Here is a 27873-nt window from a genome sequence, read left to right on the forward strand (position 1 = left end):
AGAGAAGACCAAATATAACAAAAGGTCATCTGTATCATATTATCAATATTTTAAGACTAAAGTGTACTGAATACAAAAACTTAGACATTCCATAGACAGGGTAAAAATATTACAGCATAGCCAGTTTCACAAAATTCAAAGCACTGATAGTTCTTTTAGAGAACCCATTTGAACCTGAAAAATGCTTCCAAAACCTCATTAAATCTTTCCTCCCTAATGAACTGAGCCTGAAAAAATTCTGACGTCTATTACCCTGCTACGTAAGCTCACTAACCAAGGAATAAACGACTTGAGCATTTTCCCTACAACTTGATTAAGAAAGAGCTGCAAGTCACCTTGACTTAATCTTTTTCATTCATGGAATTTATCAATATGTTCTAGCTTTTTTCTGCTTGGAAAATACACGTCAATTTCTCCTCTTTTCATATAAATTTTCTCAGAATCACACAGAATCATGAAATAGTTGAAGTTGGAAGGGACTGCTGGAGATTATCTAGCCCAACCCACCCAGCTTAAGCTGGCCATCTCTGGGCATGTTTCAAGTATCTTCAAGGACTGAGAATCCACAAGGATGGAGAAAGCCAACCATATCCTGGGGCTGCATCAGAAGAAGGGTGACCAGCAGGTCGAGAGAGCTGATTCTGCCCCTCTACTCCGCTCTCATGAGACCCCACCTGGGGACCCCAGTACAAGAAAGACATGGAGCTGTTGGAGTGAGTCCAGAGGAAGCCATGAAGATGATCCAAGGGCTGGAGCACCTCTCCTGTGAGGACAGGCTGAGAGAGTTGGGGTTGTTCAGCCTGACGAAGAGAAGGCTCCAGGGAGACCTTCTAGCAGCCTTTCAGTACCTGAAGGGGCCTACAGGAAAGCTGGAGAGGGACTGTTTATGAGGGCATGGAGTGACAGGACATGGGGTAATGGGTTTAAGCTGAAGGAGGGTAGATTTAGATCAGATATTGGGAAGAAATCCTTCACTGTGAGGGTGGTGAGGCACTGGAACAGGTTGCCCAGAGAAGTTATGGCTGCCCCCTCCCTGGCAGTGTTCAAGGCCAGGTTGGATGGGGCTTTGGGCAACCTGCTCTAGTCGAGGATGTCCCTGCCCATGGCACAGGGGTTGGAACTAGATGATCTTTAGGGTCCCTTCCAACCCAAACCATTCTATGATTCTCTACCCCATTTATCAGTGGGCTCACATTTTCCCTAGCATTCCTTCTACTGCTTATGGACTTGTAGCAGATTTTTTGTTGCCCTTCACATCCTTCACCAGCTTTAAATCCAGAAGTGCTTTGGCTCTCCCTGAACCATTTTCAAATACTTGTATTTTTATTTTTTTTTTCATTTCTCATCTTTCCCATTCTGTTACATGTTCTGATTCTCCAATTTTCTCTGACAAGTCTCTCCTTCACAAATGCATAGCTCTTTTTTCCAGCCTTTCCACTCATCCTGCACAGTTCTGGTACCAACCAGAACCAAGCTCACAGGATATGTTTTTGACCCATTCTTCACTTTATCTTCAAAAGTCTTTGCATTCATTCCTAATTATTTCAAATATTTCATTAGAGATCTTTTTCTGCATGGAGGCAGAAACAAAGGACTTCAATTAAGATAATTTATTGTAATCCTTTATTTTGTATAAAAGAACAATACACAAATCATCTTACTGAAATAAATCTGATTATATGAATTAAGAGATCAAGATGGTGTGCATCTCCCCCTCCCCCCCGAGAACATTCTTTCAATTCTTTTTAACTGATTATTAGGGCTTTTGTTGTTTCTTCTTACATCTTTTTATTATGGACCAGTGGTGCATCAGCCTCTTTCTCAAAGAGAAAATACATACTGCATTTGCTGAGGGCTAGAAGGTTTTGCCCTAGGTTCTCCCAATTTTTTGAAAATAGCCATCTCTTACCCTTTTAAGACTCATCACTCTCCAGCTCTTGATCCTAGCTTTTCTCCTGATACTCAGCCTGCCAACACTCCCTCTTTTTTCCCCATGCCCACTCCAAAACAGCTAGCACAAAGCACAAAGTAGTAAGCTTTTCTGTTTTATTAACTTGCATGTTAATCCAACTTGACTTCTATTTTTGGTGAACCTCACTAATAATGCATGCCTTTGTAAGTGGTCAACTAGTGCTTCTTACCATTATCTCTTTATTATTTAGAGTAATATAGCATTTGAATAGGTGAGAGAGTCCTACTACTTTCCAAGTTTCAGTAAGCTGAATGAACACATCCAGCCAACCTAATAAATCTTCCCAGAACCACAGACTTTGAAGCACAGTGCAGATAAACCTAACATAGCACAGGTGGTTTTTTGGCTCAATGCCCTTAGGAACCAAAATAGCCCTCTGCCTGAACTGGTAAGTCCTGCCAGATTTATTACAGTCAAAAGGGAACCAGACTGGGAAGACCAGCTCTGCAGATTGATATGTTTTTACAAGCGAAAACAACAACCCAATGGTTTTTTGTAGTATGTGATCTAGTAACTTTTTAACAGAATATTGGATCAATTACCCATGACCTTTCCACCCAGGTGACAGATGAAAGAACCACTGATGTATGTACCACTTCAAAACTGAAGTATTTAGCACACCATGCCTTGAAAAATAAAGCAGCTTGATATTTTATTTATACTTAAGTATATTTTAATTCTTCTTACAGAGGAAATAACAATTTAGAGATTGAAAAAGGGATATTTGAGACATAGAATCATAGAATGGTTTGGGTTGGAAGGGACCTCAAAGATCATCTAGTTCCAAGCCCCCTGCTGCGGGCAGGGACACCCCCCACTAGACCACATTGCCCAAAGCCTCATCCAACCTGGTCTTAAACACTTCCGGGGATGGGGCCTCCACAACCTCTCTGGGCAACCTGTGCCAGTCCCTCACCACTCTAACAGTAAAGAATTTCTTTCTAACATCTAATCTAAATCGACCCTCCTTCAGCTTAAACCCATTACCCCTTGTCCTGTCACTACACTCCCTGATAAACAGTCCCTCACTATCTTTATCGACATCAGATATCATAGAGAATTACTGAATGTATTACATTGCTATTGACAAAAATGGCATGTGCCTATCTGCATTTCTAGCTAGTTATTATTTACTTACTGGTTAGAGCTAAAATTCCATTACCATTCCCTCATTGCATCTGGAAACCTGTGTTCTGGGTTCCCCAGTTCAGGAAAGACGTGGAATTACTGGAGCAAATCCATCCAAGTACCACTAAAATGATTAAGAGATTGGAGCATCTTTTACATGAGGAAAGGCTAAGAGAGCTGGGACTGTTTGGCCTGGAGAAGAGCAAGCTCAAGGGGGATTCTACCAGTGCTTGATTGTGGGCAATGAAAAGGGAGCCAGACTATTCTCACTGGTGTTCAGTGACAATACAAGAGGCAATAGACACAAACTGAAACACACCAAACTGAACAACAAAGAAAACACTTTTTTTACTGTGAGCGTCAGACAACAGAACTGGTTGCCCAGAGAGGTTGTGGCGTTTCCACCCTTGAAGATATTTAAAACCAAGCCCATTGGCCCTCAGCAACCTTCTCTAGCTGACCATCCTTAAGCAGGGGGGTTGCACTACATGATCTCAAGAGATACCTGCCCACCTCTGCAACTCTGTGGTTTGTCTAATACAGTTCAGCTTCTGAAAACAATTTTCTTTGCACCAAATGCATGCCATGATTTCCATGAAAAAGTTATATCACACTAATCTCTACATACATTATTGAATCAAATTTACTGCTATACATTCTTTCTTTGCCTTAGTTTCTGAAAATATGGTATGTTTATGCACAAATGACATATTGTTCTATCTACCCCCATATCATAACTATCAACACCATATACCAACTGTCAATAGTTTAGGTTTTCATTAATTCACATAAATACATAAGCCTTTAAAAGCAAGTTCTTTACCAGGTCACAAATATACTACCAAAATACCAAACTTCAAGATCGGGTAAGTTGTCCCACGTACATCTGTTCCTATACAATAACTATACAAATCAGAAATATAAAAGAAATAGTGGTTCAGTAGTTAGTGGCTCAGTTTATCAGCAGCTAAAGGTGAAGAGGGGTAGAGTTATTTTAAATTTATTTATTTATTTATTATTAAAAGGAAATATGCCACTGGATGCAAAACTAAGACCAAATGCTGCATTTAGGTTTACTGATTCTATATTCACTTCATATACTTAGACACATGCTCCCAATCAAAAGGTCACCCAGGAAGCAGATGGTGACTTAGGCAAATATGGATAAGTTTATCACTTAAATCTGACATATTTTCTTATATATTCTATGTGGATGTACAGCCTCTGATTTTATTATCTGTTCCACTGCCTTAACAGTACATCTACAGACATAATGCAGGCCTGTGCCACTGGAAGAGCTAAACAACTGAATAGAAGTAATTTAGATTGCTTTTTAAATAGTTGAAATTGTAAACATTTCTCAAACATTTAGTTTTGTGTAACCATTTTTAAAATACCTCCTAAACAGAAATAAACTTCAAATGTTTTTTTTATTTTTTAGTGTTACCATTCTTTAATAAATGGTTAACTACTTAGCTTTCTTCAGATACAAAACCACTATCAGTTTTCTACAATGAGAATAATTTCTTTTCTATCTTCTTATGCCAATACTTAGGACAGAAAAGGAGTTAATAAGTTCTTACGGTCTACAAAATACTCTAGGTTTACATATTTCAAAATCAGGATTACCAAAACTGCTAATCAGTACTAGTGCTACCATAACTGTAAGCTATACCCAGAGAATTATTTTGACATAAGCATTTTAGCAGAATATATGGATCAAAAACAAACAAAAAAATAAAAATCAATGTGTATTTAGTTCATGGATGAGCAAACCATAAATTTCTTCTCCCAGCTGTAAACATCAATATTCCTTCTGTTGTGCACCTTGCAAATTATGAAAGAAAAACAATGCACCTCACTGACATATCAACACATGCAAGATTAGACATCTGTAATCCTCATTCATTTTGCAGCATTATTGTATTACAACTACTATTACTTTGAACCATAGAAAGAGAACAAGAGAGAATTACAAATTATATTTTTCAGCTGCTTCTGGATTTCTTTAAACAGCTACTATGCCTTGGCTAACTATACAGCCAAAAGATAGAGCAAATGCAATACTAGAAGTGGTTATAATGCAATACTAGACTAGATTTACCAGTGTTGAGGTCTCATTTACTACATAATTAGCATTATTCAAGTGCAGATATTCTTGACAACACATAATAAAAAATGTTACAATATTGTCCTCTCAGTTAGACTATTGCTGAAACAAAACACACTGTTTATATGAAAAGTAGTAGATAAGATTTTCAGAGGTATGTTGTACACTGCCATTAATACAGCAGAGCTTCATCAGGCTCAGTAACACAGAAGCCTGGTGAACTTATTTCATATTACAGAACAGAACATTTATTGAAAAATGGAGTCTTAGATGAGAAGGGGAAAGAAACTATTAAGTTGATGTGAGCAAAGGAAGCCACTTAAAACCTGATAAATGATAACACGTAGCTATTGAGCATTCACCTAGTTTAACTGCTGTAGTGCACAAGAGGGCAGAGGGGCTCAGGTGGCTGGACAGAAAGTTCAATTTTGTTTTTGATGGCTGTCACAGGAACTGCATGACTATACCTGGCTCAGTCAGAAAGAAAACTATTGCTTCACACCAGATGCAGCCTAGTCAGAAACACTGGCCACCAGCACAGACATGAGATGCTTGAATGCCAGCTTTTACAAGCTTAGTTTGTCTCCTAGGCAAATATAGTTTAGTGTTGAACGTACAAACAACAAGAGATTTTGGGACAGTTCCATTTAAACAAAAAAAAAAGAAAGAAATAGATTCTAGTTTTATTTTCCTGCACCAAAATTGGAATATTTTTAGAAAAAAAAACCATCTACTCTTATTAAACCCAAAATTTCAGTTATAACAATAATTAGGAAAAAAGCTAAATTAGACTAGTTTCTCAGAACATTTACTTATTTTCCCAGGTATGAAGGTATATAACTCCTTTTTGTGCTTCGTGCAAAAGAAAAAGTGACTACTACAAAAATTAGCAGCCTAGCTTAGACAATTACCTAAAATTTCTGTTTCTGCTTTTAACTTGATTTGATTTCACATTGATCAGATCCTCATAATATTATTCTAGAAAGAAGAGAGGTAGAAGGGACTCAACTTTCCCTCCTCTCCTCCAAATCTGCTCATTGCATAGAAAGAAGGAACGCGAGTACAGCACTTCTTCCTATGATATCCACTGAAGGGTAACTTCAGTGCTAACATGAAAGTGAGAAAATTTTGAGAGCTTCTCTTAAACAAAGTTTTCAGCATGTTACTTTCCTCCTTTCTCCTATAGCTGCAGTAAAATTGTGAAATCCTGAGTTACATCAAAATGTAGCCTTAAATCTACAAATACTTATTACCTCTTACCTTTAATTTTTGGTACATACCTCTGATACATGCTTGACATTAGACTGCCCCATGAACGTCAAATGAGCCACAAGATATATTGTGGCCCTGTACAATTCTATTTCTTCTTTACAAAAGAAGTCTCCCACAACTACTTCTCCCTCTCACTACTATCTGTCTCACCTTGTAATATGAGAAATCCATATTGCTAATTTTGCACATATATCATTGCTTTTCTTTTAAGTTAGTTTTCTTCAAACAGTTTGTAAGAGACAAAGTTTTTTATCTGGACCACAAGCTACTAAACATAATTCTGAAACTCCTACTCAAGTCTCACACAATTATACACAATTTATTTTCCACTTTTTATCATTATCAATGTGATACTCCATTCTTCAAACAAAAGTAGTTACAGTATACATTTACAATGTCTTAGAGTGACCAGATTAATAGATATATTAACTGAAGTTACGTGGCAGATTTCTCTCTAGATTACAGTATTCTTGGTGAACCCATAGAGTGAAAATAGAATGAGTGAATTTGATGAAGTTTTTCAAGTTTGTATTGAAATACTTCCCAATTGTTTGCATGTTGTTGAAAGTAAACAATTTATCTATAAATTTCCAAAATCAGGTTTTATAAAGAAGTAAACATGCATGCACACATGGACGGGAAAGTGTTCACCCCCTAATAAATTACTCATTTCTTCACTGTGCTGCAGGGAGCATGTCTTCATTAGATGACAAATTATGTTCAGCCAACATGAAGTATTTCTAAACCTGAGCCATAGGCTAGAACTAGAAAGCAATCCAGTTGAACTAGATCAAGGAGTTTGCAGAATTAGGAGGATGACTGCACCTCTTAATTCCTGTTGCAGAAAATACCAAGATGTCATGATTTTTGGCAACTGTAAGCTCAGGATTTTCAGCAAACAGCCTAATTACCCCTTACAAAAGACAATCTTTCAGCATATTATGCTAGTGTCTATTTCTGGTCATGTTCGATCTTTTCTAGAGGACGACCAAGCTAAGAATTTCCAAATCACCAAAATTATGATTTTATTTTTGGCTTATCATCTGATGCATTAAGAATGCAATCATCTTCTGTATAGCAGCTGTATAATAAGCATGGCCTCAAAGTGATTGTACCAGACACTTCAATATTAATGAGAGGCAATCTGCCAAGTTACAAATTTCAAAAAAGACTGAACTTCACTTATATGCTGAGCCAGATAAATTATTCTCTTATGGGTTTGTTAAGATGCTTTAGACATCCCAAAGAAATTCATTTTGTGAGATGCCAAACACCAAGAGAGACAGTAGCACAGTTGCCATTTATTTTAAAGGTAGAATAATACTACAAAAATACCAAAAATATATTTGTGCCTGGTTAGAAATTATGCTTACCTTTGGCTAGAATGATTCCCAAAGGATGCCAACTTGAGTCACTTTTTTTCTGATATCAGTAAAATGGAGACACCTACAAATCAAATAAGAAAGGTTTGTTTGGTTTTTTTTTAATTTTTAGGTGAACATGTCTGCTTATGGCACTAAGGCATAAGTAAAACCAATAATCTTAAATGAACACTTGTGTAAAATGAGAATCTACTAATTTATACATGAAAATAAAATATCATGAACAACTGAATGGTTTTAAAATTGAGCCTAGTGTAGCACATACCATATGTATGTGTCGCAACAGATAATGTAATACTGTTATCTGTGTACGTTACTGGCAATAACTGGAAAAAAAGCTCTGCTAGGGTAGAGGTCATGAACCAGTAGGTGCTGAACCATCAGACTGTTTCATTATGGCTCTGCTTCAAAGGTCATGACAAAGAGTCCACAGCTATTCCTAGAACTGTATTATAAAAAGCAAGTAGCTTAATAATATTGTCAAGTACAAGTATGAGAAAAATTAATGAAGTTCCATAAAATGTTTTAAAGGAAGACAGTAGTCAGTCTATCCAAAAAGTTTAGAAACATTCTATGAGAATCTGTGGGATGGCTTACAGCCCATAAAATACCTAACACTACGAACTTTACATTTGACATTCTTACATTTACTTCTGAATGAAGTAAAATAAAAGTATATGTAAAGTAAAAATATTTTAGATAGGTCTGATCAACATACAGAGACACAGAACATAGAAAACTATCATCTACCAATAAGGTGATTTGGCTTTCTGTTTTATATCTGTGCTAACACAGTTTCAAAGGGAGTTCCATTTTAGCATGACCTCAGATAGTAAAATCTACCTTGAAAATACACAGTGTTACATTCATATGAAAGAAAGGAAAAAGAAAACACACACAGCAGGAACAGATGCTATTTCCTGTACTAAATCACCACCATAGGGATAAAAATAATTCTAGTAAGTACTTTACAGAATAGTGCATACAATGAAAAAGAACACAAAGCCTCAAAATCCTAAGTCAACTGCAAATCTAGGTAGTACAGACACCAGTAACACACAAACAAAAAAAACCCATACAGATGGAATGCAGAACAGTTTACTATTATCCTCATTTTAGGCCTAGCCAAAACTAGGCAGCCACTTACGTCTTTTACTAGTATGTTCACAGTAGCAAAAACCTCCTGGTGTAGTTATAACCTAGAGCTTGAGCAAACACTTTCACCAGTGTAGCTTTTATGGGAGAGCTAAAACAAAACTAAACTATACCAGTAGAAATGTTCACCAACTTCATTAGATAACTAAGCTGTTTGCCAACAGAAGACAAAATTAAAAAAACCCAGGATATTAAAAAGAAAAATCTCATTCCTAACCTAAAAATTACATCTGATTAAGAGAAATTTCAAACATAAACCTCACTCAAAAGCTGAAACTAAAGCCAAACATCTTAACTTTTTTATTCATGAATCCTGGAAGAAAGAACCTGAGAACGCAGTAACAACACCTAAACCCCATAAGAAATAAGAATATCCAAATTCTAAACAATCCTTCCATATGGTACAAAAAAGAGCTGAAGGATGAAAGGAAGTCCAGCAGGGCAGATTTGTTTTCTCACCTAGGTTATTGCTGGAGGCAAAACTATATATCCTTGTACAAACTGCAGATTGGCATGTATTTTAGTCTAATCTGACCAACTGGAGACAACAATTTAAAACAAAGATTATCACAAGTTATAAATGATACATACTTCTATATAGGTACAAGTCCAAACTGTAGTCTTATACTGTCACTGTAAGAAAGACATTTGTTCCAATATAAAACTGAAATTGAATCATAAACTAAATCAAATACAAATAAATAAATACACACACACACAAATATTCAATAAGCCTCTCCAGACAGATAATAACCAAAATCCATCCTTATTTTCCAATAGGAGCCTCTGGATTCACAAATTATCTATGCCATTAGTCAGCATAGAGGGAGAACCAGAAAAGTAAATACATGAGCACAAAGCAATTGCAAAAATGAATTTATTTTTTTTTCCAGAATGGCTATGGAATCTGGTCAATTTTCCAAAAGAAACTGGTTTCAATTTTCTGTAAATAGTTTTATGAAAATGTTATCATTATTAATGTTGTCTTTCTCACAAAAAAAAAAATTAAGGTAACTTCAGACATTGCAAATCACTAGAAGAGCAAGCTTCAAAATATCTGTCTCAAAGACAATTTCCAGATTGCCTATTTATGGGAGAAGAAAGTGGAATCAATTGATCCACAGAGTAAAGTAGGATTTAGAGAATTATGTAGCTCTTTTGTGAGGCAGTCAAATAGGAAAACATTAGGCTTTATCCACATATTAACTTTTTTTAATCCAAAATTCCTATACAGAACACTGCATGAGGGGAAAAAGTATTTAATAATTGAAAAGAAAAATAATTTAATATATTAAAAAAATAATTAATGATTTCACCAGCATTCTAAGAGTTTTCTTCATAACATATTGCCCCTATATTCATGAAGATCTACAAATGAAAAGAAAAATAAAATACTCAAAGCTTAAAGTAACGTATGTGCTTTAAACTCCCATAAAGTAACAAATTGTAAATCAGAAATCAGGAGTAACTATGCCTATTTTCTTAAATGTACTTTAAAACTTATTTGCAGCATTAGACATCATAAGACTCCTGTGAATAAGGTGATTATCATACACCTGTTTTTCCTGGACATCTCATCTTTTACTATTCCCAGAGTCCTATCTGAGTTGCTTTATTCCCCAGGAAGTAATACATGCGTTTCCTTAGCTGGTTTGTTAGTTTTCTCTTTTTCTAAATGTCTCTGGAATTGAAAACCAGAGCCTTGCTTCTACACGAATGTCACTGAGGAAGCCAACTTGGCCAATGACAAGATAAAGAAGAGTTCACATAAGAAAATATCTGAAATGCAGGTAGAAGTAACTCCTGAATAGATCAGGAAGGCCAACCCTGATTAGTACTCCTGTTTGGCAAAAGGTCAGACATGCATAACTGTTCACTGCCATACACTGCACCTCATTTTCAACTATGAAAACCTAAGTTTTCTGCATGAATCTCTGGTACTTTTGGACTTCTGTCCAATCTTTCAATATTTTCTATTCCTATTTTATTATCATAGGAAAAGCAGAAAGAGAGAATAATATCAGGACCAGACATCTGATTTTCTCTGGGCAAGTTTTCTTCCTCTACCCAGAAGGGTTTTGCTATGCAAAAGAAACTCATTACAGAAAGAATGGGCAGATGCGCAGCATCCTCGTCAGGACAGCCTAGTTCCAAGTAAGCTTCCTAGTGCTCTGAAATACTGTACAGATGGTCACTGTAGAGATAAGCTCCACAGCAAGTTTAATATGTCCAGAATATCAACTTGCCAAGGTCAATCTACACATTAAGTCTGATGTACCCTGGACATGCTTGACTCGTAGTCTAGGAGCCATGTTTCTGATGGGATATCCTATGGAAAATAGGAGAACTTTCATGGGAAGGAAGAAGCAGTGAATCTCTGAAAGATAAGCCTAGCAAATCTACTACTAAAGTGTGATTCAAACTCCCATACATACAAAAAGAAGCTGGATTTATTACATTTTCGAGATGTGTAAGGAAGCCATTTCTTTCATGTGAAATACAAACCTAATAGTTTACTCATTAAAGAATGTTCAGGACAAGAATAGAATTATATCAGAGATCCCATTCACTTTGGAAAAAAAAAATGTTATGTTCAAAATTACACATAGTCCAGCAAAATAAATTCCACACAGCATCACAAAGACTAGCTACTGCCTTGTTGAGTCATTTGGTCTATATTGTAGGATACTATTGGCATTTGTTTCTTCAAGACTCCACACTTTTAAGACGAAACCTTATGCTTTCTTCTATACTTAGACAAAGTCTCATTCATTACTGCACTAGCTCTTTTGGTAACACTCTACCTACCTAGAATGAAGAAAGACATAAAAAATACAGAGATAAAGCAAATGAGCAGACAGACACTTCTGGCCTAGAAGAACACAAAATCAAACACAGGCAGCAAAGTAATCATTCTGTTTCTTCCATAAGGTCAAAGACAGGGCACATGCTCCATTCAACAAGACATGTCAGAAGATAGACCACTCTCAGCTGCCATTTACATACACACATACACACACTCCAGTCTTATTTGCCAAATTAGACTGAAATATCCAGACATTGTGATTTCTGTGTGGGGAACTGGTTCCATCATGCCGGAAAAAATCATTTCTGTAACAGGGAACACTGCTGTCAAGGCTTTTTGTATTTAAGTACCACTTTTGAAACCTAAAATGGAGTTCAGTAGCTATTAAGCAAGCAACATTTTTTACGTTCTTCATTTCCATTTTTACAATTATCTTTTCTTGGTATTCAAGTATTAACTGCTTTTAATATATGGAGCAAAAGAAAAGACAAAAATTGCTATAATAAATTTCCATTTTCAAGAGTGACGACAGTAAAAGAACTGCAGATAAAATAGAAATGGCTAATGACAAGTGATATCATATATTTATTTTTCTCTGCCCTGCTGTTTTATTGGTAAAGCTATTGTCTGTCCTATCAGCTTATATATACACCTGAGATTTCAAGAAAGACAGATTATTCTATAATACTTCAGCAGAATTTAGAGTTAAATACCTAATCCACAATTCTTACTGGTGATAAAGGTTTTTGTCAGTGCTACAGAAGATAAATGAAAATCAAATAGCTATTCACAGAAATGAATTTTATAACATAGGCAAGAATAAGATATCCTGATTCACACCAGAATTATAGTTAATACGTTTCACAGGTGAAGCAGAACTTTGAAAATATGTGCACTCTATGTGTGCATTTGAAACCATTACTTTCAAGAAAAATCCAGTTAAGACATTTCTCCAGCAGACAACTGTATTTCAAAGACAGCCAGCTGGAAGACAGATGTGCAAAAGTAACTTGAACCAGTACAAGTATTGAAAGTGCTTGTTTTTAAATAAAAGCCACATTCCGTAAGCTCTTAGCTTTTATTTTGAAGTGTAGCCTATATCTGATCAAGTTCTTACAATGATCACAGGTTACACATAGGATTTGGGACCAAACCAAAGCACTCCACATCCTAACTCCTGCTTTGATTTCAGCAACTAATGAGGGCATCTCGCACTTCTTAGGGTCAAGACTGAAGCAATTACATGTATTTTGCTCTTTATTTCCCCTCCAAACACTAAACTCAATTTAACTCCATATAGCTTCCAATATTCCTAACACAATAGGCTGATATCTGTAAAGGCACTTTTCCTTCCTTTCATACAGAAAATATCCTGTAAACAGCCTATTTCCCACTCTCTAAGTGACTCCTTTTGTTTACAGGAAGGAAAGGCAACAGAAATCTTGCCATAAAACAGTGAGAGCTAAAAAGTTCTGTTTCACTTCCTACTGTGCAGGTGTTTCATACATGAAATATATTGTAATTCTTCATTTCAGAGAGAAAACACGCTGCTGCTTTTTGAAATCCAGACTGAGAAACAGAAAACAATAAGGTTAAGGAAGTAGCAGTATGCTTTACCGTGAAACAAAATGAAGATATACAATAAACAAGATCGACAATGTATTTTGTATATATACACAACATCTGTATAATGAAACACAGAAAAACAAAAGGCACTAATATTTATAAAAGTGAAAAGTAATAAAAACATAGACTTTAGAAAACAACAGATATCCCTGATCAGGCATTCACTTGCTTTGTATTGTATTCCAGTTCTCCTCAAACTCTACCCTCCGTCTTTCCTTTTTCCATGTAGTTCCCACTGTAACACAAAGTGTTTTTTTAAGGCCCTAAATGTAAGCTATGCAAGGCAGTGTCTTTGCTTTAAAACCTGTAAAATCCCTGGCTTTTGATGCCACAATTCTTTTATATGTTGACTTGTGAACTGGGTTTTCCTTCTAAATCTATAAGTTCTTTCTTAATTTTACACTGCCCAGATAAACATGTACAAATCAACATTCCCGCCACCTCTGACTGAAAATTTAAAAACAAAATAAAATAAAATCCTCCCTTATTTGACAACGGGGTTTTTTTTAAAATAAAAATGCTGGTTGCAATGTTACAATGTCTATTTAAAACCCAAACTAGAATTCCCCATTTACAGATTCTTCTTGGACTCTGTATTCTGAACTGTTGTACCAAAGCCAGGAGCACAATGAAAAACAACTTGTGTTGGTTCACGATGCCTGGCACCTCAGTTTGTACACTTGTTTGTGAGTTTCAAAAATACCAACATCCATCACAGTAAGAATTACATTAATCTCCCTAAGATTTATAGTTCTCTATTGCCCAGTGGTATGTGGAAGATTCAAATTCTAAAAGAAGTCAAGCAGATGAGGGCACTAATCATGTAATAGGCTACACATACCACTCAGTTTAACAGGAAATGGAAAATTTTATCACTGTCACATACTATCACAATATAAAATTACATAAAATATAAAAATACTATCACAAAGTTAAATTTGGAAGGGATACCTTATTTGATCCAGGCTGGCCTAACCTCACCAGCTACAGGTCAGTTTGCAGATACTTCACTATCACAGTAAACACTGTTCCTAGTTCTACATACCAGTCAGTCCCTGTGCATGCAGCAAAGGAGTGATGCCTCCCCAGCGGATGCATTTCCAAACTTCGAGCATCTGACTGTAGCATAGGGAACAGCATTCAGTTACCAGAGAGCACACTACCCAAACACCCATCTTGTACCTTAAAGCAACAGCAAGCCAACTGGAAGCATTGGGTGGGCCCAAGACAATTTGAGGATCATCAGATAGATCACCACTGTTTCAATCAAAACACTTTCAATGAAACATGCAATTACTTGGAGTTTGTTAAAAGCAGCTTTCCATATCAAGCTGAACTGTCATGTTATGTGATCAGTTACCTGAGAAAACAAATTACATCACTGCAGTCTGAATACTTCAAGAAAGATTTGCTAATTAAGGGCAATTAATTACACAGCAGTACTAATTTGAAAAGCAACATCCATTCAGCTTTTGTCTGCTTAAGTCTCAGATTGACTGCTGAGAAGAATTGTTTATGGAACCTGCTGAGCAACCTGTAACTTTGGATGATCCTTTCTCTCAAACAGATAATAAACAGCACTTGCTAAGAAACATAAAGGTGGACAGTGCAATATAGACTATTGGTTCACTCTCTAATATTAAAGTAGCAGTGTAAACAGGTCTATCCTTAGGCCACCATAATTTTCTTACATACACTCAAATGTAATTATACCTTTATCCTGAACATGAAAAATCAACTAACTTTGCTCTGACCTGGAAGAGTTGTATCATGTTTTGAATATCACCTCAAGTAAAGAATATTCTTCACTATGAAAACCAAAAATGTAAGCTAGAGGTAGCTCTACCTTTAGAACTTCCTTTTCAATTGGGAAAGGATTCATGCATTACACCAAGATGATTTTGTCAGAAATTAATGGAACACCCCACATTGCCCATCATAGATGTCTTTTTACCTACAATAAATTGGCAGTTAATATATTTTTAACAAAAGGTAATAAACAAAGAGCTAAATCTACCATTTATATTTTCAACATGCCACTTCACACACTGCCATTCATGTACATAATGTAAACACCAACTTCATTCCCACCTTTCTTTATTTTTGTTCTATGAAACAACATTCACCTCTAGGCATTTTTTTCCTCCTTTTGCAACACATCATTTTGACCACACAGCAAAAGCATGTAATAATCAAGACCACAAAGCAAGCATGAAACAGTATCGATTCTGGCACTACAAAATATCATGCCTGGACCACAAATTATAGAGAATACAGTAGATGATATAGAGTAGATGGTATAGTCACTTTTAGATCTATTCTGTCTTTGCTGCTTTTCTGTTCTCTGCCAGCAATAGCTCAGCATTTAGTCCTCACATTCCTATTTTTTTACTTGGTACTATGCCAGACTTCATCACAGAAATGAAGAGGTAAACAGCTTAGATGTGAGCAGCTTGGTATAACCACAGCAAAGTTGAGTACCACACCCCATAATGAAAGAGATAGGGGCTCTTAACTGCCTTGTATTTTCAGAGTACAGCAATAAGACATTTGCAGTGCTTTTGATACTGCCTAAACACAAAACAAGGAAACCTCATGAAAGTGTAAATGCTGAAAAAAATGAATGATAAAGATGAGTTATTGGCCTGGAACTGAAGTTACTAAACAAGACAGAAAGCATTGATGGCATCCACAGAAAAGCAGATTTAAAAAAAAAAAATAGCTAAAGGTTGAGGTAATATCTTTAATTGGAAATCATCAGGTAAGAGGGATGCAGCAACTGACTTAAGGCAACTGCTTAAAAGCAGCAAATATACAGAAACTATTCACAGGTCATAAACCAGCTGTGAAATAAACTTTACTAAATTACAGTGTTGTGAATGCTATTCACAGAAGATGAATTTTTTTTATATATTGTTCCCACAGGTATGCTTAATATTTTATTTGTCATTAACTTTTGTCCGGGGTGAAAAAAAAAATACTTTTTGCTATTTTTTCAAGTGGAAAGCAAGATTTTAAGTACTATGGAAAAACCACAAAACATTCATCAGATCTGCTTTCTTCAAGAGTGAAAAGTAGGATGGTTTTCAAATGCTATCAGTGGAGGGGATTCTTTTTTTTTTGTATTATTATTTTCTCTCAAAAACAAGAGTAGAGTTTTGTGAATACCATTTGTGAATTCCTTACTGTGTGTAGGATATGCCTTTTGACAGTGTCATTTGCTTTTTCAAATAAACATATGAGCCACAGTCACTTTAGAATTGGGTAATAAAAGAAAGGGGATAGAGAATGAACAAAAAACCTAATCAGTTGAAGTTTTGGAGTGGCTGGGAGAGACTTGTGGAAGTCACGCAGTCCAACCTTCTGCTCAGAGCAAGACTGTCATCAACACTACAAAAGGTCACGCATGGCTTTGTCTTGCTGAGTCTTCAAGACCTCCAAAGATGGAAAATTCAACAGCTTCTCCAGGCAGCCTGTTCCAGGGCTGTATTGGCCTCCCAGTAGTGTTCTTCCTCATATCTAACCTGAATATATCACAGTTTGTGGCCAGTCTGGTGCCACTGAGAAAGAGTCAGCTCTATCATTTTTGTAACTACCCTTCAAGCAGCTATGGGATACTCTTAGGTCACCCAATAGCCTAGCTCCGTCAACCTCTCCTGGCAGATCATTCGCACTAAGTGGTGGGCCTTCTACCCATCTTATTGGTGCTCCCCAGTTCTTCAACATCTCTTTTGAACTGTGGCAGACAAAATTGGATATTTAACATAAATCAAGATCTTTAAGATACCATCCAGCTCTCCTCCTGAAATATCTAGTAATTTAAAGAAACTTTTGCAAAAAAGTTTGGAACTTTTGCCAAATCTAGAAATTAATTTGATCATTTCTTCATTCCACACAATTATAACCTCATAGTGCTTTTCATAAGCACTGATCTTATGCATTTGATTGAAAATCCTATGCAAAATTCTGTACAGTCCACTTTCAACCTTAACTCTGAAACAACACTGAAAAAATTGATAACACCCAGAATTGCATTTGAATGTCTCCCATTTCCCTTCAAATATCAGAGACAAAAATAGCATAATTGGTCATCAAATTCATTCCAAGAATATGAGTCTCATGGTTTATTACCATTGCTTTTTATAGTCAACACTCAATTACATGGTGTAAAAGTAGAATGGAATAAACCAGATTAAACACACACACAGAGTGCAAAACAAAGAGGAATATATAAGGTAAATACACAATAGAAAATAAAGAATTAATGGTGATCCATTTGAGGAGTACAGAGATCTGAGCTATCATCTGAGCTGATAAGTACACTATAACACACTGTAACAAGAACACTAACCCTCTTTCAGGTCCAGAGGGACTAACTTGAAAGCAACCCAAAACTTGCAGTATCCCAAATACCATTAAACCATATCCACAGATCAACAGGATTTGGTGACAGATTTTGGGTACATGTCGATTCTACTTTCACTGAAGTCAAAGAAAATTTGTCACTGGCAAAAATCATTGGTATCACCCATTAAGTGAACTGGGGGAAATAATACCTTTTATGAAGGTTGTAACACTGGATGTTTTAGGATATTGTAGCAGTCCTATATTAAAAAAAAAAAATTGAAGCCCATGCAAGTGTAAATTTTACATAACAATTTTGATTTGAATAAATATTTTTTGGATGTTGGAATGAGATAATAGATCTTTACATACTTTACAAAATTATATACAAATTCTTCTTCAATTACTTTGATTAAGGAAACATTTTTACTGCATTTCGGATTCCCATTGCAACTAGAGCCCAATATTTATATACCTGCAGTACAGTCTAGGGTATATTCTGTTTGCCTGACCAAAAACAACAACAACAACAACAACAACAAGAAAAAATTGCCCATCACACTCTCACTCATCCACTATTTCTGTGAACTGTTACTAAATAAACAATTGACATTACCTGCGGAGCAGCAGGGGAAGTTGTTGGGTTTGGTTGGTCTGGTTTTTGGTTGAGTTTTTTTTGTTCCTCTCCACCATGCCCATCTCCCTGATATAGCTGCAGAGAAGGCTCATTCACAAGCATTTTATTACAGGTAATTACAACTACCACCTCTACTGCTGTCTCCCAGCGTTTTGTTCTTTACTGAATGGCAAAACAGAAGAATAGTCAGTGAAGAATCTTAAAACTAAAACTTGGTTTCTGGTCAGGATTGCCTCATTTTGATCCCTTTTCCATTTATGTTTGACAGATATATTTTTCTTCTATTAAAAAAAAAAACCAACAAAAAAACCCCAAACCACAGACTGATTGTAAAAAATTTCCAGTTTAAATTCTTAAACCCATTATTCTTGTGGATGAAGCTTCAATAACTTAAAGATGGCATAGTTTGTGTGGTTCTGAATGAAAAAACACACAGCTTGTATTTCTGACATGCCTAAATATGCCAGCCTGCCAATCAAACTAGAAGCATCCCAAAGGCACTATTGCACAAGGAGATGAGGAAAGGCACAGATAATAACCTGCCTGCTGTAAAACAAAAAATTACTAAGAACAAAGTTTGTTTAATGTAGCAGAAATATGTGAAAGCAGTATTTGTCATGGACTTTTATAGACTTTACTGTCTGGGGAAAAGAAAAAAAAAACACCACCACCACATTTAAATTACTGAATAATTAGCAGGGATAAGTTTCACTTCGCCATGTGCCATATACTGTAATTTTCTTTCCATCTTCAGTAAGATAGTCCTTGGGTTTTTGTATTTAAAGAGGCCATCTGTTGCTGAACTTACATAAATGTCCTTAACTGTGGAGCAGTTAGAGCTACTCAGTATTTATGAAACAGCAGTAATAGTCACCTATGAGATGGAAAGAAAAAAAAAATTGGCCGAGAGACAAATCCACTCCCCATATTTTTGCACACAGTTTAGAAATCAGCACACATCACAGAAATAAAAACAGTGTTAAAAAAGGCATTTACAATCTCAGTTTAAAACTCTACCAGTTAAGATTTAACAGATTTCAACATGATTCAGATATGACCCAACCTACTTCTAAATAAAACAATAGTAAGCAGGTTTTGGACATATTTATTTAAGACCTTCAAAATAAATGCAAATATAAAATTAGGATACTATATTAGGATAATATAGTTCAATATATTCAAATAAGTTTTCTGTGAAACAAAATGCAAATGACTACATTTATAGAAAGAGAACAACTCATTCTCTCAATGTGTGTTTTCTATGTCATGAATTGTATGTTTTTTCTTAAACATTAGTTAAAATTGCTCTAATTTAAGGTTCATGCTCCTAGTCCCTGCACAGGAGAGAATGCAAAAGGACATCAAGTTTCTCGCCATCTTTTATACCCAAACATTTTATAGATAATCTTATTGATAAAGACAGCAAGGCTCTGCACCTTTGTGCATTCTGCTAGCTAGCGCAGGCTGAGCAGAGCTCAATAGCTCTGCACCATGCCATGCTACATCTGCCTTAAAAGTAAGTCTTCCTCGTTCATTCAGTACCTTGGTCTTCAGTGTTGTTGTGAACACAGACTTTTGGTTTTGTTAAAAATAGTCAGTAACTAAGAGGAATTTAACCTGAGCTGAAACAAACTTCAAAGGTTGCCAAAGTTCTAGAAACACAGCCTTTATCTCAACCATTGAATGAAAACTAAACCAAGGCAAACCCTTCTATTATAAAACTTCAACTATTACTAGGAAGAAGGTTGGAGTAAAATATTAACTGATTTGTAAGGCATTTTGAAACTGTGTGTGCCATCGTACAGTTTTATCTCAATAATGCACTTGTATAATCGTTTATGCCCATTAAGGATGCTTCCTACAGTATATTCCATTCTAAAAACTGCATTAAGATGAAAGAGTAATAAAAACCAGCAGTCAAGTAGTACAGCATTTCCACCAGGAATAGATATCTGGCAATCAAAAAAAAAAAAAATATATATTCTAAATCACAAACATCACTGACCAAGGATAAACTGTCTCTTTCTGCTGACTTATAAAACCAAGATCACCAAAAGAACAAAAAAGCACCAGTGCTCTATTTCAGATCTGAGTGTTTTGCTTCTTTTGCACATGTGGAACAGACAATGAAACAGTCACTCACAGTTATGTTTTATTTCTCTTTCTACATTTCAGATGTGTGCACAGACATGCACACATACACACCCCATTCGCTCACCCCTCTCCCGTCTGGCAAAGATTTCCCCATTCCCCACAACCCAAGAGCATTTCTGTTTTATTTTATTTCTTTTTAGTAGAAGGCTCTATCCAGAAATTCCTACCACTTAGCTAGAATGTTGAGACTGGCTTGACAAGAAAACAGCACATCAAGACTGAGCAGTACTGAAAAAAATGCTTGAGACAACTGTACAATTGCAATATACACACTTTGCAGCTATCACAAATATCCTAAATATCACCCAGCACTTCTTTCCCCTTCCCACAAAGGAAATGGTATTTCTTGTTTCAGTCACGATTATCAGCTATAGGATTTTTAAGCAGCTTATACTTTTAAGAACAAAATAGGCACACAGCTGCTTTTTCCTGAAAACAACAGTATTTTCAAGTTAACATACTTTTAAGATGTACAGACAAAAATAAAAAATAACATAAAAGACCATCTAATATATTTTGCAGTATGAAGAGAGTAGAATATTTGTGTTAGACACTTTATCCCACACCACAGGAGAAAAATAGTATCTAGTGTTGATTACTGAACCAAAAATACTTTAAGAACTGATAATGAACCTAGAAAACACAGAAAAGTCAGGATTCTAGACCTTGGCACTCTGATGGGACAAATAGTCAATAACATTTCAGGCATCAGATTTGGCTTTAGATAAAAATCTGACTAGGACAGCGGGAGTAAGTGCAGGCACAGGCTTCATCCTTTTGTACTGAAAGTGACAGCTGAAAAGAGTCTCATCAGCTAAGCAGAGCAGTGACAGTTCTGTACAAGAAGAGGCTCACTCTGCAAGTTTTTCATTTTTCTCATATATCACTCAATCACAAAAGATAGCATTAAGTTTGAGACATATCTTTTTTTTATTCTATTAAAGCCATAAGGTTAGGGCATTTAGACTAGTTACACACTTGTGAACTCCTATACAAATAGGTCACCATTTTGTCATAAACTGCTCCCAACATAATAACAGAAAAGTAGTCTTGAAAAAAAAATTACGGAAAGACATACAAAGCAAGCTTGAAATTTGCTTAATATAGAGTCCAAATTCTTAAATATTCTACTCAAAATATCAATGATCACAAAATATAGATCTGCACTCCCATCCGTACTGGTCAAAGAGCAGCCAGGAAAGAGCTGAAGGGGATACTTTTGATACAAGAAAAAAAACCCACTATTTAAATTCATCTGATATAGTGCTTAATATCTAACAACAAAACTTTAAGTGATTTCTGTTTTTTTCAGATGAACAATTCTTTTAATCTAACAGAAAAACTGAGAGCATTTTGTATATATGGAGGGTATTCTTAACAAATGTTTTCATATTTCACACGTGTTTCCAGTCACTTCATCTTCTCGCTCTCCCTCCACTTAAGAACATCTTGAAAGCAGCAAATACCCACTTTTCATACAATGTATATAAATAAGGAGGGCTAAACAAATGAGGATCTATTCTACAGCCCATCAGTTTGTGGCAAGAAACTGCTGTTAATTTATTAACTTTCCAGAAAACATAACCTTACAGCTTGTTACCTCTTAAACATGAATATTATCAACTCTTCTCATAATGGCATCTTTATTAACTTGCAAACTACTAGCACATGGAGAAGGTAAGTTTTACAAATCATCTTTGATTACAAAAATATTATTAAATTATTATTATTAAAACATACCACTGGCTACAGTAGTCATATAGGAGAGAGGGAAAAAAAGAAAAGTGAAGGAACAAGGAATCTCTGTCAAGGATACCAGGGTTACCATTAAACTTATCAATAATGTCCAGAGTACACATAGTAACTGTATATATCAGACAAGATGGTAAAAGAAGCAAAAAAGAAAAACCACCACCTGATTCTAGAGGAGACAAAATCTTTTGGTCAAATTATTCAAAATATTGATGACATACAGAGCTCAATAGGCTTTCGTCACCATTATACCTGAACGTCAGACTTTACTTATTTTAATAGTTCATGCATATGATAAAGAGTGCTAATCCTGTGGGTATAAAATAGAAAATAAAGGCCAAGTTTTGTATGCTGAAGTGTTTAGGCATTTAAAATTCATTGAATAAACAAACAACAAACCCCATCATGAACTATATATGGACTATATATGGACTTTCTGATCTTCAGAACCTCTTTCAATGTTTTTATTTCCTCTAACTGATGAGACAGAAAATCATTTAAAGTCTAACTAACTTGAAAGGTCAGAACATTCTCAGTAAATTTATAAAAAACCATACTACCATCTATTCCTTTATTGAAAGGACATGCTATCACAGGAAAAAGAATTTTAAAACAAGACAGCAGTAAACCCCTAACTCTACTCTGAGATTTCTTACGTTACATACTGTACAAGTCTCATAAAACACAGAGCTGGAAAAGGAATTTCACTAATTTGCAGTGGTCAAGGGGCAACCTGCACCGCTGGCCTACTCAGGGGAGGACAGCAGTAAATGTAAAACCTTGCAGACAGGAAGCAAATCTGAGCACACACTTCCCAGCCAGAAGGGACACAGGAGCTGACAGTCAGCTGTCTTTCACCAGGAGGTATTTCACCAGGAGGTATGCACTGCCTCCAGCCCCTGGAGAGACAAACAACACACTATGCCCCTTTGGGGCACAGTAAAACACCCAGGGCTTAAGTGAGTTATGCTGTCATACCACAGGCCTATGCTTTCTAAACAGAGAGAAGTGATTTTTTGTTCCATGAGTGGGTAATGGTAAATCAGAGGGGTGTGGGAGACAGAATGGACTACGAGTGAAGGGCATGAAAAGTTTTAAAGTAGAAGACTGTATGTGGGAGGAGAAAAGTATTAGAGTAGAAATTACATTATTACAGTTTAAGAAAAAACTGCATTCTAAACAGATCTTTTTTTTAATTTATTGCCAAAAAGGTTGAAGGCCATAAACGTTTTATTAGAAGCTCAGGTTTTAGGTTTCATAACAACTCATAACTGCAAGGTTTTACTGTGATCAGCTCAACTATGAGAATTTTTATATTATTGCTATAAATCAGCTGGGCTACTAGCAATTAGTTGCAATTTTGCTGTAGTGTATCCATGACTCCTCTCACCAAAAGGCTCAGAACAGCAATTTCTATCAGTTTATTCTCAAGTAAGTAACCCCATTAGGATTTGAATTTACTTTAAATTATTGGGTTTTTCAGGTAAGAGCAGAAGCAAACCAAAAGCAGAGCATTATTATTAAATAGAACAATTTGAAAGCAAGATAAAGCATGTGGGTGCCACTATTCTCACTTGAAAGAGGTGAAGAAAAGAGCTTCCTGGGGAATGAATGGAAACCATAGCTCTGACAGCTATTTCCTTAAAAGTCATCAATGGCTCAACAGAAGGACACACTTCAACCCCACACTGTGTACTCATGTGTTCTCCACCTTTCCTCATTCTTCACCTACTGTCTCAGCCTCTCTCCACCTCCTCCAGTAATCTATGAGCTAAGGAAAAAAATAAATCCGTTCTATTTGAAGATTTTTTTAATTATTATTACCATAACAATTAATATTATCAGCAGTTAGTTAGGATAGTCTCCCACTCTTACACCCTTCTGCTCTCTGAATTTTAAAATACCTAAAGAAATTTTCTGAAGAGCCTTCCCTTCAGTCATCTTGCCATTTGTGCTCTTCTTTTATTGAGTAGCATGAAGTAAAGAAGAAAATCACTATATAAAGAAAAAAGAAAAAAATAAAAAATAAAGAGTTCAACTGAAATGATTCTTCCTGTTCTTAGAAAACCCCATTTATTCATTTTACTTCATACTGTGGAAGTTTCAAAGTAGTGTGGAAACCATACTTTGAAAATAGAATTTTATCACAGTGTATAAACTGTTTGATGATTACTCTGTCTTCTCATTGTTCACATACACACAAAATGCCCACAAACCATCCCCAAACATAAAACTTTTCACTAAAGTTTCCCACCTTCTCTATCAATGTTTCTTTTTTTTCAGAGATACTTTTCTCCAAATTGCTTAATCTACCCTGATCTCCTTCACAAGTGCAACAATTCAGACATACAGGCAGAAAAAGCCAACAACATAAAAAGACACTGTTGGAAGTAACAGCAATTAATGGCAAAGGCAAAATATGTTTTATGTGAGAAAATGAGATTACAAACATGCTAACAGTTTACAAGGTTGCTGGTACTGCACCAGGGATTTTGAGTACACTATTTTTTGCCTATATTCTTATACATGGCACAACTTACCAGTCAGTTCCATTTAAAACAGAACATCTTATATGTTCTGTTTTATTTAAGTTGTCACAGGCTTTTTACATTAAGAAAATTTAAACATACACATTTTTACTGCTGCTTTACAAATACAGGATTTGCTGTACCAGATCATTAGTCTATAAAGTTAATCAGTTTGTTTCTAGGAGTGCCTCACAGCCAAGGAGTCGGGGCGCAAATTCAGAGGCTCTTTGTTCAAAGCATCCACCAGAAGAGAAAATTGACCCTTGTGGCTAAAGATAGAGTTATATCAGACAACAGGGTTTTTTTTAATCATGAAGAGAGAGAAGAAAAAAAAGTTATGGGTGAAAACTAGGATAACCAATACAAAAACCCAGAATAGTTTGTCACTGTAAAGCTTACTCAGATGTTAACAGGAAACATTAATGGATTAACATCTTTATCTCATTTTGTCACATTGCAGTCTGTATAGTAGATGGGAAATCACAGAGCTCCAAACTATACCTCCTGACAGCCTCAACATGAGTTTGGCTCTATATTATCGGTGAAGCCCCTACAAAAAGCATTTTTATAATACTTAACATAATTTTTCCCTTAAGGCTCTGTCCTTGTCCATAGTAGCAAACACAGAGACCTCAAGACTATCAGTTTATGGACATGTTCCAAAGGATTATTTACATTCTAACTTTCACTCTCTCTCAGGCCATTTTACAGAGCTCCCAATAACAGCAAAGTGAGCCGAGTGCAAAACCTTAAAACTATGCAAGCTGAAAAAAAAAAAAATAAAGGAAGAAAAAAAACGCCACCAAACATATAATTCTCATCTGAGCCTTTATGTTTCTAAGTACACTTCAATAGTTATCTTTGCAATTTCAAACCATGACCTAATTTTTTAACGTAAATAATATTTAATTAAAATTTTGCTCCATACCATTCAAGTCAATTTCCTATGTTATGTTAATTTCAGTGGAGCTGAACATGAAATCCAGTTTAAATGAACAAAAAAACCCCAAAACAGTAAAGAAAGAGAAAAATACAAAGCAAATATAGGGAACTGTCTGTTTATTTTGTTGTATATAACCTGCTATGTGATCAGATCTGTGAGTCAAACTATTACAGCAAGCAAAAGCTATAAAGATGAAACATGCAAAAAGTAACCGTCGCAAGCTAGTAATCTGTGATCTTTCCATTAAGAATTTAAATGACAGACATACTGCCTTCATGAGGAGAAAAAGGAGGATAGATGGGGGACAGCCCAACAGATACATATTTTTTCCACCTCAAGCTGAACTTTAAAAAAATGCCAAGAAAACTAAAGAGCAAAGTAGGTGTTGTTGATGTAATGCTTTTATGCCTCCAGTACGTTGTTCTCAATCACATTTCCTTAGTAGTGTGGGGTTTTTGGTGGGGTTTGTTCGTCTTGTTTAGTGTAAGTACCTGTCCCATTGAGTACCTGTATCTCAGATTACTCCATTTTAGTGAGCTGGCCAAAATGAAGACACAATACTTTTTATAATTCAGTTCAAGTCATAACAAGTTAGAGAAAAAAATGACTTCCTGAATACTTAGAAATAAGCATTTATTCCATAAACTTTGTTTCCTTTTGCTGTTTGCTTTCTTCTCACATATTCATCTTAAATTTTTGTAAACCATGTCACCTTTAGTCATGTTGTTTTTAATTTCCATTTCTCAATTACTCACACTGTATTGTATTCAGAATTAGAAATGCAGTTTATGCGAAGATCAACACTTTATTTGAGTTAGTTTCATTACAAAGGAATATAATTGACATTCTTTGAAACTACTCCATCGTGCAAATAAAATATTGATAAATGGAAAGATTGGGAGATTAATTTCAAAAGCTTAGTCCTGCTCTGAAAACAAAATGCCAATGAACAGCCTTTTTAAACCCACTAATGAATGGAAATCATAAGTAACTGACTTAAGAATCAGAATCAAAAGCCTTAAAAGAAAAATAAAACTCACTGCTCCCTGTAATATAATTTTCAGCATAATTTACTGTTTTCCAGATGTCCATAGAGTTTTATTGATTTGTTTGGAATTATTTAGTTCTGAAAGTTTTATAAGACACACTTACTTACAAAAAGCAGCAACTCTACTCTGTCTCATTTGTGAGCTGGCCAGCTGCAGAACTTGGTTTGACATTAAGTTTCAAGAAGGTCTGCTTTGTCCTGTATATTCCATTAGCAATTGTGCCAGCCTTGATAAAAATCAAAAGATCAGTTGGACTGCATGAAAGAACACAGTTTAGAGGAAGAAAGCTCACATTTCACAGCTATGACAACTCTAGGCAGACTGTTTAAATTTTCAGATGAAACATGCTTTAGAACTAAGCCTAGCACCCTTCAAAAACGGGGCAGATTAAGTAGAAACCCATAGTTTACCTTCTGGCTTTCCAGTTTGAAAATATCACTTTATATCCCTTACCAAGTATCAGTTACTGTGTTCCATATTCCAATGTATATTCACATGTAGGAATGCAGATCATTGCAAAATGAGCAAATACTTATAGAGCTTTCAAGCTTTTTGTTTGTTTTTTGGTTAAGGTTTGAGTATACACATCAGATGGAGACAGACAGTTACTGATTCTGCTATCAGCAGCTAGGATTAGGTTCAGCAAATGTGAAGCAAAATGATTAGTTTGCAAAACACATCATAAGAAATCAGGATTCAATACTGCCATTTTCTGAAGGTTCAAGGTCAGATAACGTAAATATATTGAGACCTATACAATATTGGATGCTATTCTGTATGTGAAAACCTCATTCTTGCGCTAACCAAGGCCACATACTAGGACAGCATTTTGCACTTAGGGTACTATTCCACATCAAAATCCTAATAGCAGGGCATTAATTTGGAATCTATCTATATTCATGTCAAAGCTGGAAGAATGTTTTAAATAAATAATAACTGGTCAAATCAAATATTTTCGAAGACATAACAATTCCATTTTGATTGTGGAAGCCTGCTTTTCATGGATTACTTTCTA

General features: G+C 35.6%; 1 protein-coding gene across 8 annotated transcripts in view; it reads right to left on the reverse strand.

The window, feature by feature from the left end:
* SIPA1L2 (signal induced proliferation associated 1 like 2) overlaps positions 1-27873 on the reverse strand; it is a 225149-nt gene that overhangs the window by 106330 nt on the left and 90946 nt on the right. For 7 of the 8 annotated variants that reach the window (XM_075748691.1, XM_075748698.1, XM_075748697.1 and 4 more), the window contains one exon: positions 7856-7928. The exons of the other annotated variant lie outside the window; for it this stretch is intronic. The gene's annotated coding sequence lies outside the window, so the exon portion shown is untranslated. The remainder of the gene's footprint in view (positions 1-7855; positions 7929-27873) is intronic. 8 annotated transcript variants of the gene reach the window in all.

The sequence above is a fragment of the Balearica regulorum genome, chromosome 3 (genome assembly GCF_011004875.1).
Source record: "Balearica regulorum gibbericeps isolate bBalReg1 chromosome 3, bBalReg1.pri, whole genome shotgun sequence".
Lineage (NCBI taxonomy): Eukaryota > Metazoa > Chordata > Aves > Gruiformes > Gruidae > Balearica > Balearica regulorum.